Consider the following 12,187-nt stretch of genomic DNA (forward strand, 5'->3'; position numbering starts at 1 on the left):
CCCAGAGGGAGGCGAGGGCAGAGCTGAAGAGCTAGCTGGGCCTAGGACACAGATCTGGACTTCTGACAAAAGGGCTGGGAGTCCAGAGAGGCATCTAAGCAAGAGGGAGAAGTCAATCCACGGGCGGCTCAAGGAGGAGAAGGAGGCGGCACACAAGTTTGGGGACTTGGCAAAAGTCCAAGAATGAGTTGAGGCGTGACTGTGCCAAGGACGAGGTAGCAGGAAGGGGGACAGAGGGAACAGTCAACCAAAGTTGCGGCATTGCTAAGCCTGGACCGCAGGATAGGACCCACTTCATTCATTAAACATCAGGGACTGGCCCAGTGAGATGGCCCAGCAGGAAAGAGCCCTTTCTGCCAAGCCTAATGACCTGAGTTCAATCCCTGTGACCCACGTGGTGGAAGGAGAGAACCAACTCTTGCAGGTTGTCCTTTGACCCCTGCACCAGCACGTGCACCATGGCACACGGATGAGCACACACACATAAACGGAGAGATAATAGATAAACATACATTTTTTTTTTAAACACACAGACTGGCCACGTGTCTGTCTGGAAACCCATGCAGAAGACAGAAAGGTTACTGAAACAAGCGTGAAACCCGAACGCAGAGGGCAGAGAGCGGAGACAGAAGTCCGTCCTGGAAGGTGAAAGGACAGCGAGGCCAGCTTACATGGAGCAGAAGAGGAGAACTCTGGGCCCCACAGATGGTGCTAACAGGAGCCGCCATCCCCCTCCCCCGCCCAAGGACCTCAGCAGAGCTCAGGCCAGTCGGCTGATGACAGGGTCTGTCGCTGCTAATCTCCCAGCAAACCACGGACCAAGCTCTGCTTTCGCAATCCCCTGTCCAGGTGTTTTTCCTCTAAAGAAATCCAGCCATTGTATCTGCACTTGACACAAAGGGGGTGGGGGGCTGAAGGTCTGGGCCCCACACAACAGGACTTGCTAACTCCCTTCTTTCACCCAACTCCCAGAATGCAAGCTGCCTTCTGTGTCTCCCCTGCCCCCACCTCAGATTAGACCCAAAAGGAATCAAAGAGCCTTGGAGAAAGCCTTCAGCTATGCACATTCAGGCCAGCGAAGAGGACAGCTTACTCCCAGACATTCTGCAGTAAGGTTCCCCAAGTGACAAGTCTTGTTATGTTCAGATCTTCTAAATGGCTCTTAGGACAGTTGTCTGTCCCTTGTCATCCACCAATAACATGTGTCAGGATCCCCCATGGATATGAAAACTTACACCTCACATATGAAATGCAGTGTTTTCATAGACCTACACATTCTCTAACACGGTAAATTATGTCTACATTATTTATAGCGGTAATGCAATGGAATGCTGTGTAACTAGTTATTAAAATGTATTATTTGGTGAATAAGGCTAAAAAAGAATAATAACATTTCATCTATTCATTTCTGTATAGATGCAATTACCACAGGACTAAATACAAGACAGGACAGTGGCAACATTTTTTTCAAATTCTTTTCTTTTGTATTTGATTAAATCTATGGATATAAGGCCATGGATACAGAATGCCAAATGTGCATTAACTGTAACCATAAAAAGTTAAACAGGAGATCTAATAAAAGCTTGGCAATACACCTGAAAGCTCTAGAACAAAAAGAAGAAATAACAACCAAAAGAAGTAGATAGCAAGAAAAGATCAAACTCAGGGCTGAAATCAATAAAATAGAAACAAACAAATGAAAAGAATCAATGTAACAAAGAGTTGGTTCTTTGAGAAAATCAGTAAGATTGATGAACCCTTATTCAAATTAACTAAAGGATAGAGAGAAGATATCCAAATTAACAAAATCAGAACTGAAAAGGGGTACATAACAACAGGCACCAAGGAAATCCAGAGACTCATAAGAATATACTTTAAACACCTGCCATCAAACTGGAAAATCTAAAAGAGGTGGGTAATTTTCTTGATACATACCACTTACCCAAGTTAAACTAAGATCAGACAAACAGTTTAAACAGACCTATAAGTCCCAATGGCATAGAGAGTCACTAAAATTCTCCCAACCAAAAAGCCCAGGGCCAGATGGTTTTAGCACAAAATTCTACCAAACTTTTAAGAAGAATTAATGCCAATACTCCTCAAATTATTCTACAAAAAAAGGAACAGAAGGACTATTGCCCAATTCATTTTATGAGGTCACAGTTACCCTGATACTCAAACCACATAAAACCCAACAAAGAAAGAAAATTACAAACTAATTTCCCTTATGATCATAGGTACAAAAATTCTCAATAAAATACTTGCAAACCGAATCCAAGAATACATCAAGAAGACTTCATCCCAGAGATGCAGGGATGGTTCAACATATATAAACTAGTAAATGCAGTCCACCATACAAACAAACTGAAAGACAAAAACCACATGATTATCCCATTAGATGCAGAAAAAACCTTCAGACAAAATATAACCTTCATAATAAAAGTCCTGGAGAGACCAGAGACACAAGAGACATACATCAACACAATAAAGGCAATTTAGAGCAAGCCCATAGTCAACATCAAGTTAAATGGAGAGAAACTCAAAGTGTTTCCACTAAAATCAGGAAAAGGTTGTCCACTCTCTCCATATCTATTCAACATAGCGCTTGAAGTCTTAGCTGGAGCAATAGGACAACTGAAGGAGACCAAGGGGATACAAATTGAAAAAAAATCAAAATACCTTTAGTTATAGATAGTAAGATAGTAAACATAAGGGACCCTAAAAAAAAATCCACCAGGACACTTCTATAGCTGATAAACACTTTCAACAGAGTAGTAGGATACAAAACTAACACAAAAAAATTAATGGCCTTTATATAAGCAAATGACAGAGAAAGAAATCAGGGAATCAACACCTGATATATAGATATATGTATATATATGTATGTGTGTGTATATATATATGTGTGTATATGTATGTGTGTGTGTGTGTGTGTGTGTGTGTGTGTGTGTGTGTGTGTGGGCAACTCTAGCCAAGCAAGTGAAAGACTTTCATGATAAAAACTTTAAGACATTGAAGGAAGAAATTGAAGAAGATATCAGAAGATGGAAAGATTCCCCAATGCTCACTGATCTACAGCAGGATTAATAATATAGTAACATGGCCATCCTACCAAAAGCAATGTACATAATCAAAGATATTCCTATGAAAATTTCAACACAATTATTCACAGAAATTGAAAGGACAATTTTTAGCTTCATATAAACATACATACACACACAAAAAAAATAGGATATTTAAAACAATCCCGGATAATCAAAGAACTGCTAGAGGAATCACCATTCCCAGTCTCAAATTTTACTACAGAGTAACAAAATAGTAATACAGCGTGACCATACTACAGCATGGTCTTGACATAAAGACAGCACATTGACCAATGAGATAGAATTACAGACCCTATGGCTAGCTTTGGACTGAAAAAAAGCCAGAAAAACACAGTGGGGAAAAAAAGACAGCATTTTCAACAAATGGTGCTGGTCAAACTGGATGGTTGCATGTAGAAGAATGTGAATAGATCCCCATATTTATCACCTTCCACAAAACTCAACTCTAAATAGATTAAAGATCTCAACATAAGTCCTTATGTATTCTGAATCTGATGGAAGAGAAAGTGGGGAGAAGTCTTGAGCTCACTGGCACAGGAAAAGACTTTCTAAATAGAATACCAATAGCGCAGGTACTAAAAACAAAAATTTATAAATGTGACCTTGTAAAACTGAAAAGCTTCTGTACGGCAGAGGACACCATCATTCGAAGAAAGCAGCAGGCTAGAGGATGGGGAAAGATCTTTACACATCTACTTGAAGGTTAACATCTAAAATATATAAAGAACTAAAAATCAATCAAACAACAACAACAAAATACCTATACATCAAGAAAACAAATAACCTGCCAGGTGGTGATGGCGCACACCTTTAATCCTAGCACTTGGGAGACAGAGGCAGGAGGATCTCTGAGTCTGAGGCCAGCCTGGTGTACGTAGTGAGTTCTAGGACATCCAGGGCTACATAGGAAACCCTGCCTCAGAAAACAGAACAAAACTATAACACAAACAAATAAATAGGGTACAGGGGACTCAAACCAAAGGGATGGCTCAGCAGTGAAAAGCACTGGCTGCTCTCCCAGTTTAATTCCCAGCAAGCACATGGTGGAAAACTGTAGTCACATGAGATCCGATGCCTTCTTCAGTGTGCAAATGTGGATACAGACAAAACACCCATATACATAAAGTGCCTAAATAAATAAATCTTCTTTTAATGGGGTACAGAACTAAATAGAGAATTCTCAAAGGATGAAACACTATGATTGAGAAACACTCAAAGAAATGTTCAGTATTCTTAGTCATCAGGGAAATGTAAACCAAAACTACTTTGAGATTTCATCTTACACCAGTAAGAATGCCATGATCAATAAAACAAATGACAGCTCATGCTGTCGAAGATGTGGGGTGTCTCAGTTAAGATTTCTATTGCTGTGAAGAGACACCATGACCACAGCAACTCTTACAAAGAAAAACATTTAATTGAGGAGGTGGCTTGCAGTTTCAGAGGTCTGGTCCATTATCACGGTGGGGAGCATGGTGTGTGCCGGCAGACATGATGCTAGCTACATCTTGATCAGAAGACAACAAGAAGTGGATTGGGTGTCACACTGAGCACAGCTTGAGCATATAGGAGACCTCAAAGCCCACCTCCACAGTGACACACTTCCTCTATAATAAGGCCATACCTCTTAATAGTTCCACTCCCTTGGGGGCCATTTTCTTTCAAAACACAACATGGGGTAAAGGGAACATTCTTTCATTGCTGGTGGGAGTACAAACTTGTACAGCCACTATGGAAATCAGTGTGGCAGTTCCTGGAACTATATCTACCTCAAGATGAAGATATTCTACTCTTACATACACCCAAGGACTCTACATCCTACTTCAGAGACACTTGCTCATCCATGTTCATTGATGTTCTATTCACAATAGCTAGAAATTGGGAACAACCTCGATGTCCATTAACAGATAAATGGCAAATGAAAATGTGGTACATTTATACAATGGGATATTACTCACCTTTTTAAAATTAAAATTTTCAGGTAAATAGATGGGTCTAGAAAAAAAATTATCCTGAGTGAGGTAACCCAGACCCAAAAGGGCAAATATGATATGTATTTTCTTATACGTTGGATGTTAGATTTTTAAGCCTTTGATAGAAATACTGCTATCCACATAATAACAGAGGTCAAGTATAGACTAGGGGACAAGGCAGAGCAGTGAGAACCTCTAATGTAGGGAAAATAGAATATATAGTATTGGAAAAACAGTGGAGGGGGGAATCCGGAACAGGATTACATGGAAAGGGGCAGCAAAGAAGGGGGTAAGGGAGGGATTACAGGGAGGGGCAGCTGACACTAAAGGCCGTTTGAGGGGCCATATGGAAACCTGTTACAGTAGCTTTACATAGATAAAGAACTAGATGTGTGTACATATATATATATTTAGATTTTATATATACATATGTATACATATATATACTGGCATTGAATGATGTATGTATATATGTATGTATGTATGTAACAAGGGAGACAAAGACCCAACGAGACATCTCTCACCACCAAGTGAAAAATATTCAGCACCAGGAATGGGTTATATTTAACGATGTGCACTGAAGGGTCCCCATGGGAACTCCCAAAGAACTCACGCTACTGCCAAGGCTATTGGTTATTCTCCACAAGCTGATTACAAGGCCCTATTGCTAAAGACAACAGCTATATAACACATTTAAGGCAGAGAAGTCAAGCTGGTGCCCAGCTAGAGCCTTCACCCCTACTGACTGGTGTTCCTGGTCCTGGATGGCACTCTGCACGCCACCGGAGGAGAAAGGGAAACACCAGTCCAGCTCCAAACCCTTTCATCTGCAGTGGTGACCTGTGGTGACCTGTCTGCAGGATAGGCTGGTGCCATCATGGCACAAAGCTTATGGAAGTAACCAACCACTATGTGATTTGATTTGATTTGATCTGACCCACTCCATGAGACAGAACTCAGGCCTGATAATACTTGGGTGGCCAGAAATTGAGACTATATAGGCCATGGACCTAGGGGGAAAACAAAGTACTATTGTTCCTAAAGGGACGTGGCAATAAAATGATTCCTAATGACTTTCTGCTATACCTATACATCAGTGTCTTGTTCAGCCTCCATCAGAGAAGCTTCCTCCTGCAGGAGATGGGAACTAAGGCAGAGACCCCACAAGAGGACACTGTGCAGAGAGTAAGAGGCCTTGGAACACTCGGTCCTAAATGGGACATCTTCATCAAGCCTCTCTCTCCCCTTAGGACTCGGGGAGCTGTGCAGAAGAGGAGGCAGAAAGATTCTAACAGCCAGCACGGATGGAGGTCACCAGGAAAACAGTGCTTTCCAGACACAGCAGGGCTGATGCACACATGAACTCACATAGACTGCGGCAGCATGCACAGGCCTGCACAGGTCCACGCCAGATGAGGTCCCCACACTGAGAAGGGATGTGGACATGAGCCTCCAGTCCTAACCCAGAACCTCTCTCCAAATGATAACCGTTTGCAAAGAAACAATTGGTTTTCTCCAATAGAACCTCACTGGCTTATCACACTTAAGGGAGGCCCTAGGATCTGCAGGAGACGGTCAGTACAAAATGAACTCAGTGGTGCTTTAGGAGATGTTTTGTCTCATAATGTTTTGTCTGAGCATTTTTACCTTGTTCTTTGCTCATGTTCTTACCTTTTATGGCTTCCAGTTGTGTGTATGTGTGTGTGTGAGAGAGAGAGAGAGAGAAAGAATGTGTCTTGTGTTTTTTCTTTGCATCCCCCAATTTGTCTGTTTGCTTTGTTTTATTCTAATTTTTTTTATTGGCCATTTGTCTTTGAGAGAGAAAGGTGTGGAGTTGGCTGGGTGAGGAGGGGGAAGACTCTGGAGGAGTTGATGGAGGGGAAACTGTGGTCAGGATATAATATATAAAATATGTTTAATATATAATATATAAAAATATGTTTAATAAGCCGGGCGGTGGTGGCGCACGCCTTTAATCCCAGCACTCGGGAGGCAGAGGCAGGCGGATCTCTGTGAGTTCGAGGCCAGCCTGGTCTACAAGAGCTAGTTCCAGGACAGGCTCTAAAAAAGCTGCAGAGAAACCCTGTCTCGAAAAACCAAAAAAAAAAAATATGTTTAATATATAATATATAAAATATGTTTAATATAATATATAAAATATGTTTTTAAAAATGTCTTTGCAATAAAAGAGAGGATGGGAGGAGGGAAAGAGGGAGGAACAGGAAAAGAGATGGGGGAGGGAGAGAGGAAAGAAGGGAAGGTGGAGAGGAAAGGAGGGGACACCAAAGGAAAAGAATCTAGAGAAAACAGCAACAAATTCCAGAGCAGAAAGACTTCTACAGGGGAAAGTAATGCTGCTGTCAAGGGCACAACAGGAGCAGTCATATCCATAAAAACAGAGGGTGACAGTCAAAGTAAGAGAAAAAATGAAGCTATGGACAAGTCAGGTTACAACCCAAGTGTTTGGAAATTAAAAACAGTTCAACACAGCCCAGACTGGTGGCTTCCACCTTACTGTCTTTCTGGTGAAGAAAACAAAAGCAAGCATCGTTTTCTAAGTAACAATGCACGGGGTAAAAAGACATCTGCTAGTCCCTCGTGTGTCAGCCATATCACGTGACTAAATCCCAACCATGGGAACACATGAGGCAGAATGGGCTTTTGAGGAAGACCCCATGTGACTCACTTTGGAAGTTCAACTTTTGTGCCTCTTCCTTTTTTTCTTCTACTGCCTGGGGCCCCCGCGGCCCCACCTGCCTGGATGGGATGTCCCGGCAAGCCCCACCAACCTCCGTGGCCCCACCCTGTATTGCAGGACAATCTGCTAAGTGAGGAGAGTAAAGAAAAAAGGAGTCTGATCCACTCAGGGCCGTGGAGTTGCTGCGCCCGCCTGGGGCTCCTTTTGTAGGAGGCAGGTTAAATCACTACCGCCTTGTGATTTTGCTGTTGGTAATCAAGCCTCATTATGACTGACACAGCAAGCAACGTTTAAAACCAAAATTGCTAGAAAAACTGGGAAATAAATTTGTAACGTGCTCCAGAAAGGAGAACAAGATGACAACAGTGCAGAGGACTAAGTTTAATAAGACAGACGGTGTGTGCGTGTGTGTGCGTGTGTGCGTGTGTGTGCGTGCATACATGTGAGTGTGCATGTGTGTGAGAGTGCGTGTGTGCGTGTGTGTGTGCGTGTGTGAGAGTGCATGTGTGTGCGTGTGTGTGCGTGCATACATGTGAGTGTGCATGTGTGTGAGAGTGCGTGTGTGTGCGTGCATACATGTGAGTGTGCATGTGTGATGGAGGAGTGTCTATGTGTTAATTTCATTATTAATAAAGATACTGCCATGGCCCTTTAAGAGAACAGAAAATTAGGTAGGCGGAGTAGACAGAACAGAATGCTGGGTAGCAGGCAGTGGGGAGAGGCTTCAGGCAGTCGCGATATGCAGTCGCCATGCTTCTCCTCTCTGAGATGGACGCAGGTTAAGATCTCTCCTGGTAAGCCACACCTCGTGGTGCTACACGGATTACTAAATATGGGTTAAAGGAAGATGTGAGAATTAACCAATAAGAGGCTACAGATAATGGGCCAGGCAGTGTTTAAAAGAATACAGTTTCCATGTAATTATTTCGGGTGTAAAGCTAGCCGGTGGCCGGGTGGCGGGACACGGCCCCGCCGCTTCCTTCTACACATGTGTGTGAGAGTATGTGTGTGAGTGTGTGCGTGCATGTGTGTGTGTGTGGTGTATGTGTGTGTGCGTGTGAGTGACAGCTGCAGGAAATTATCAAGGACATCAGTGAACAGGCGGGAATTTTGTGGAGAACATAAACAGTGACAGCAGCAGCAGGAGACTTGGCTGGGCTGTGTCTGTGTGCAGCACCCTGGGAAGGGAGCTGGCTCACGTTTATTCATGGAGTTCTAGCCCTGTCAAGAACAGAAAACAAAAAACAGTTTTTCCAGCAAAAGAAAACTGGAAAATGAACTAAAGAAATATACATAATAGACTTGAAAATACTGTGGAATAAAGAAAAATATATACAATATCAACATGATTGATGATGGGGAGAAAAAGAATCTCCAAAGATACAAAGGTCTTGTTGGGCATTGAGGTGTGCAACTCCAGTCACAGGACCAGGGAGTCTTGAGTTTAAAGCCAGCCTAGGATACGTGATAATTATAAAACCAGTCTGGGCTATGTAATGAGACCCTGAGGTCTCAAAACACAACAAATAAAACCCCAAAATATAGAAGGGTCTTGTCCTTAGGGAACCAGAGGCATTGAGAAATTAGTGGGAGTATTTATCAGGTTTCTTCTAAGCAAGAGTCATCTCAGCCCTGTATGCCTGAAGTCAAGAGTGCCCCCTACACATCCCACCCAAGTCTCCAGGCCGACATGAGAATTCCCTGAATAAACGGGCAAACGAAGAGGCTGCAGGAAGAAAATGTCCTAAGACTTCAGATGACAAACTGCAATCAGTCATTGTCCGAGCTTGCTTTCTATTGCAGCGATAAACACCGTGAGCAAAGGCAGCTCGGGGAGGCAAGGGTTTGCTTCATCTTACAGCTCATTGTTCACCATGAAGGGAAGTCAGGGCAGGAACCTGGAGGCAGGAACTGAAGCAGAGGCCATGGAGGGGAGCTGATCACTGGCTCGCTCCCCGTAGCTTGCTCAACCCGCTTTCTTAAGCAACTCAAGGCCTCCTGCCGAGGGGTAACACCACACACAAGTGGGATGGATGCGCCCCCAACCATTATTAATCAATCTACAGGACAATCTGATGGAGGCGTTTTCTTCATTTAGGGTTCCTCTTCCCAGGTGAATTAGTGTGTGGCAAGTTAAAAAAAAAAAAACAAAAAACAAAAACAAACAAAAAAAAAAAACGTTTTTGCTGTTGTTGTTTTGAGAAAGGGTTCTTCTGTGTCCTGGCTGTCCTAGAACTCACTCTGTAGACCAGGCTGGCCTCGAACTCAGAGAGCCGCCTGACTGAAGGGAGCACAAGATTAACATGCAGTCCTCATCACTCTAACACTGAGGCTGTAGCTCGGCAGGGTCCATTCCCCAACAGTGAAAAGTCAGCTCCCCGAAAGAGCAGGGGAGCTATCGATTAATGGATATGGTTTTATCAGAAGGAAATGACAATGGCAATCGCTATTTATCTTAATCACAGATATATTTAATAACGCTAATCTGTACACTAAAAATGGCTCAAATAGTAATCATCTATTGAGTGCATTTTAACTAAGTTTTTAGAAACAAACCTCTGAAAACAGCTGGAAAAGCTGAGAATGAGGTCAGGACTCTGGAGCCAGGCTGACTGACGCTCAAAAACGGTTTGTAGCAGCAGCATCTGGGGATACAACTGCTGCACTGTCTGCACCTTCCGACAAACTTCCAGAGAGCTCTCTGGTGTCCTCATTTCCTTAGACTTCCAGTTCCCAGTCTAAGGAGGGTTTGTCTGATTGGCATGTCCTTGGTCTCATGCCTAAACTCTAGCTGCAGCCGATGCCATAAAACTGAGTGTTTGACATCTGTGGCTCTGAGTGTGATGGCTTTGTCTGCCTACTCCCAAGATTCATATGTTGGAAATTCTTCAGACACAGAACGGACATTCAATGATGGGCAGGCAGCAACAGCAAGTGAAATAAACAGAGTGAACAGAAATTTCCCTCTATTATTATTATTATTATTATTATTATTGTAGCTGAGACATTTCTTGTTCCCTAGCTCTGATATGTGGTAAAGGCATGGCCTGTAATCTGCCAGGCATGGCGACGTACAATTTTAATCCCAAGCACTCAGGGAGCAGAGGCAGGGGATGTCTGTGAGTGTGAGGCTAGCCTGGTCTACAAGTTCTAGGCTAGCCAGGGCTACACAGTGAGACTCTGCCTCATAAAACTAAAACTAAGGGCTGTAATGGCACACGCTTTGGCAGAATTTGGGAGGCAGAGGCAGGTGGATCTCTGTGAGTTCAAGGCCATCCTGGTCTACAGAGCAAGTTCCAGGACAGCCAGAGTTGTTACACAGAAAAATACTGTCTTGAAAAACCAAAACCAAACAAACAAACTCACTAACCAACTAACTAAAACTAAAAGGGGGATCAATACAAATATTTCATTTAATCACAGAAAGGCTAACAGAAGAAGAAACTTTTGGACTGAGTCTTAAGTTCTTTGGTTTGGGGATGGGATAGGGGTTGTGAAGGGTAGAGGGAGACAGTATGGCGGGGTGGAAACCACTGTGTCTGACTTTTAATGCTATTTGGCTTATTAAACTGTACACTTGTGATTTTGATAAAAATAAATTATGGTTTCTATTTCAATAACATTCCTACCACTGAAAGAGCCCCACCAAGTTAGGAGAAGGAAAAGCTAGTTGTGAGAAAACACAAAGTGTTCTTCTTCAGACGTCTCCTACGACCTCTGTCTCGTCCCCTGCCCAAGCCCATCTGCACAGAGAGGGTTTAGCACAAAGTACCTAGACATCAAATGCACGCAGGCGCCTGGAGACCGCGTGCTAGCAAGTCACGCAAGGAGTCACCGGAAGTCCTCATTTGTAAACTGGGAGATACTGGTATCTATGATACTACATGAAGTACTGGACGTGCATGAGGCAGCTTCTGCCGTTGTAACAAACACCTGGGATGGTTTACTAAATCAATTATGGTCCAATAAGAAGTGTCCTCCTGAAAGTCTTATGTGCTGAAGGCTTGGCCCCAGCCTGGGAGAGCTACAGGGTTGGGCCGGGGAGGCTGTGACTGGATCGATGGATTTATTGATGAGTCTGTACTGAATGAGCTCTTAGGAAATGGGCCTGATTGGAGACAGTATGGAACTAGGTTATGTGTGGTCCCTGGCAGCTCTTCTCTGTGCTCCTCTGTTTCCTGATGCTGGGAGGTAAGCAGTTTTCTCCGCTGTGTCTTCCTACTGTAATGCCTCAACCTTGCCACAGGCTCAAATGTTACAGCGCCCCCTAAGTACGCACAGAAATCTCTGAAATGATACCCACATAAGTTCTTTTCCCCCTTAAGTTGTTCTCTCAGGCATGTTGCAATAATGATAAAAAGTTAGCTAATTCAACAACTTTTAAGGAAAAATATTTATTTTGGCTCACAGTA

General features: G+C 43.2%; 1 protein-coding gene across 1 annotated transcript in view; it reads right to left on the reverse strand.

The window, feature by feature from the left end:
• Positions 1–12,187, reverse strand: part of Slc12a8 (solute carrier family 12 member 8) — a 135,934-nt gene that overhangs the window by 24,414 nt on the left and 99,333 nt on the right. The window lies entirely within an intron of this gene.

This window comes from Arvicola amphibius, chromosome 10, assembly GCF_903992535.2.
Source record: "Arvicola amphibius chromosome 10, mArvAmp1.2, whole genome shotgun sequence".
Taxonomy (NCBI): Eukaryota; Metazoa; Chordata; class Mammalia; order Rodentia; family Cricetidae; genus Arvicola; species Arvicola amphibius.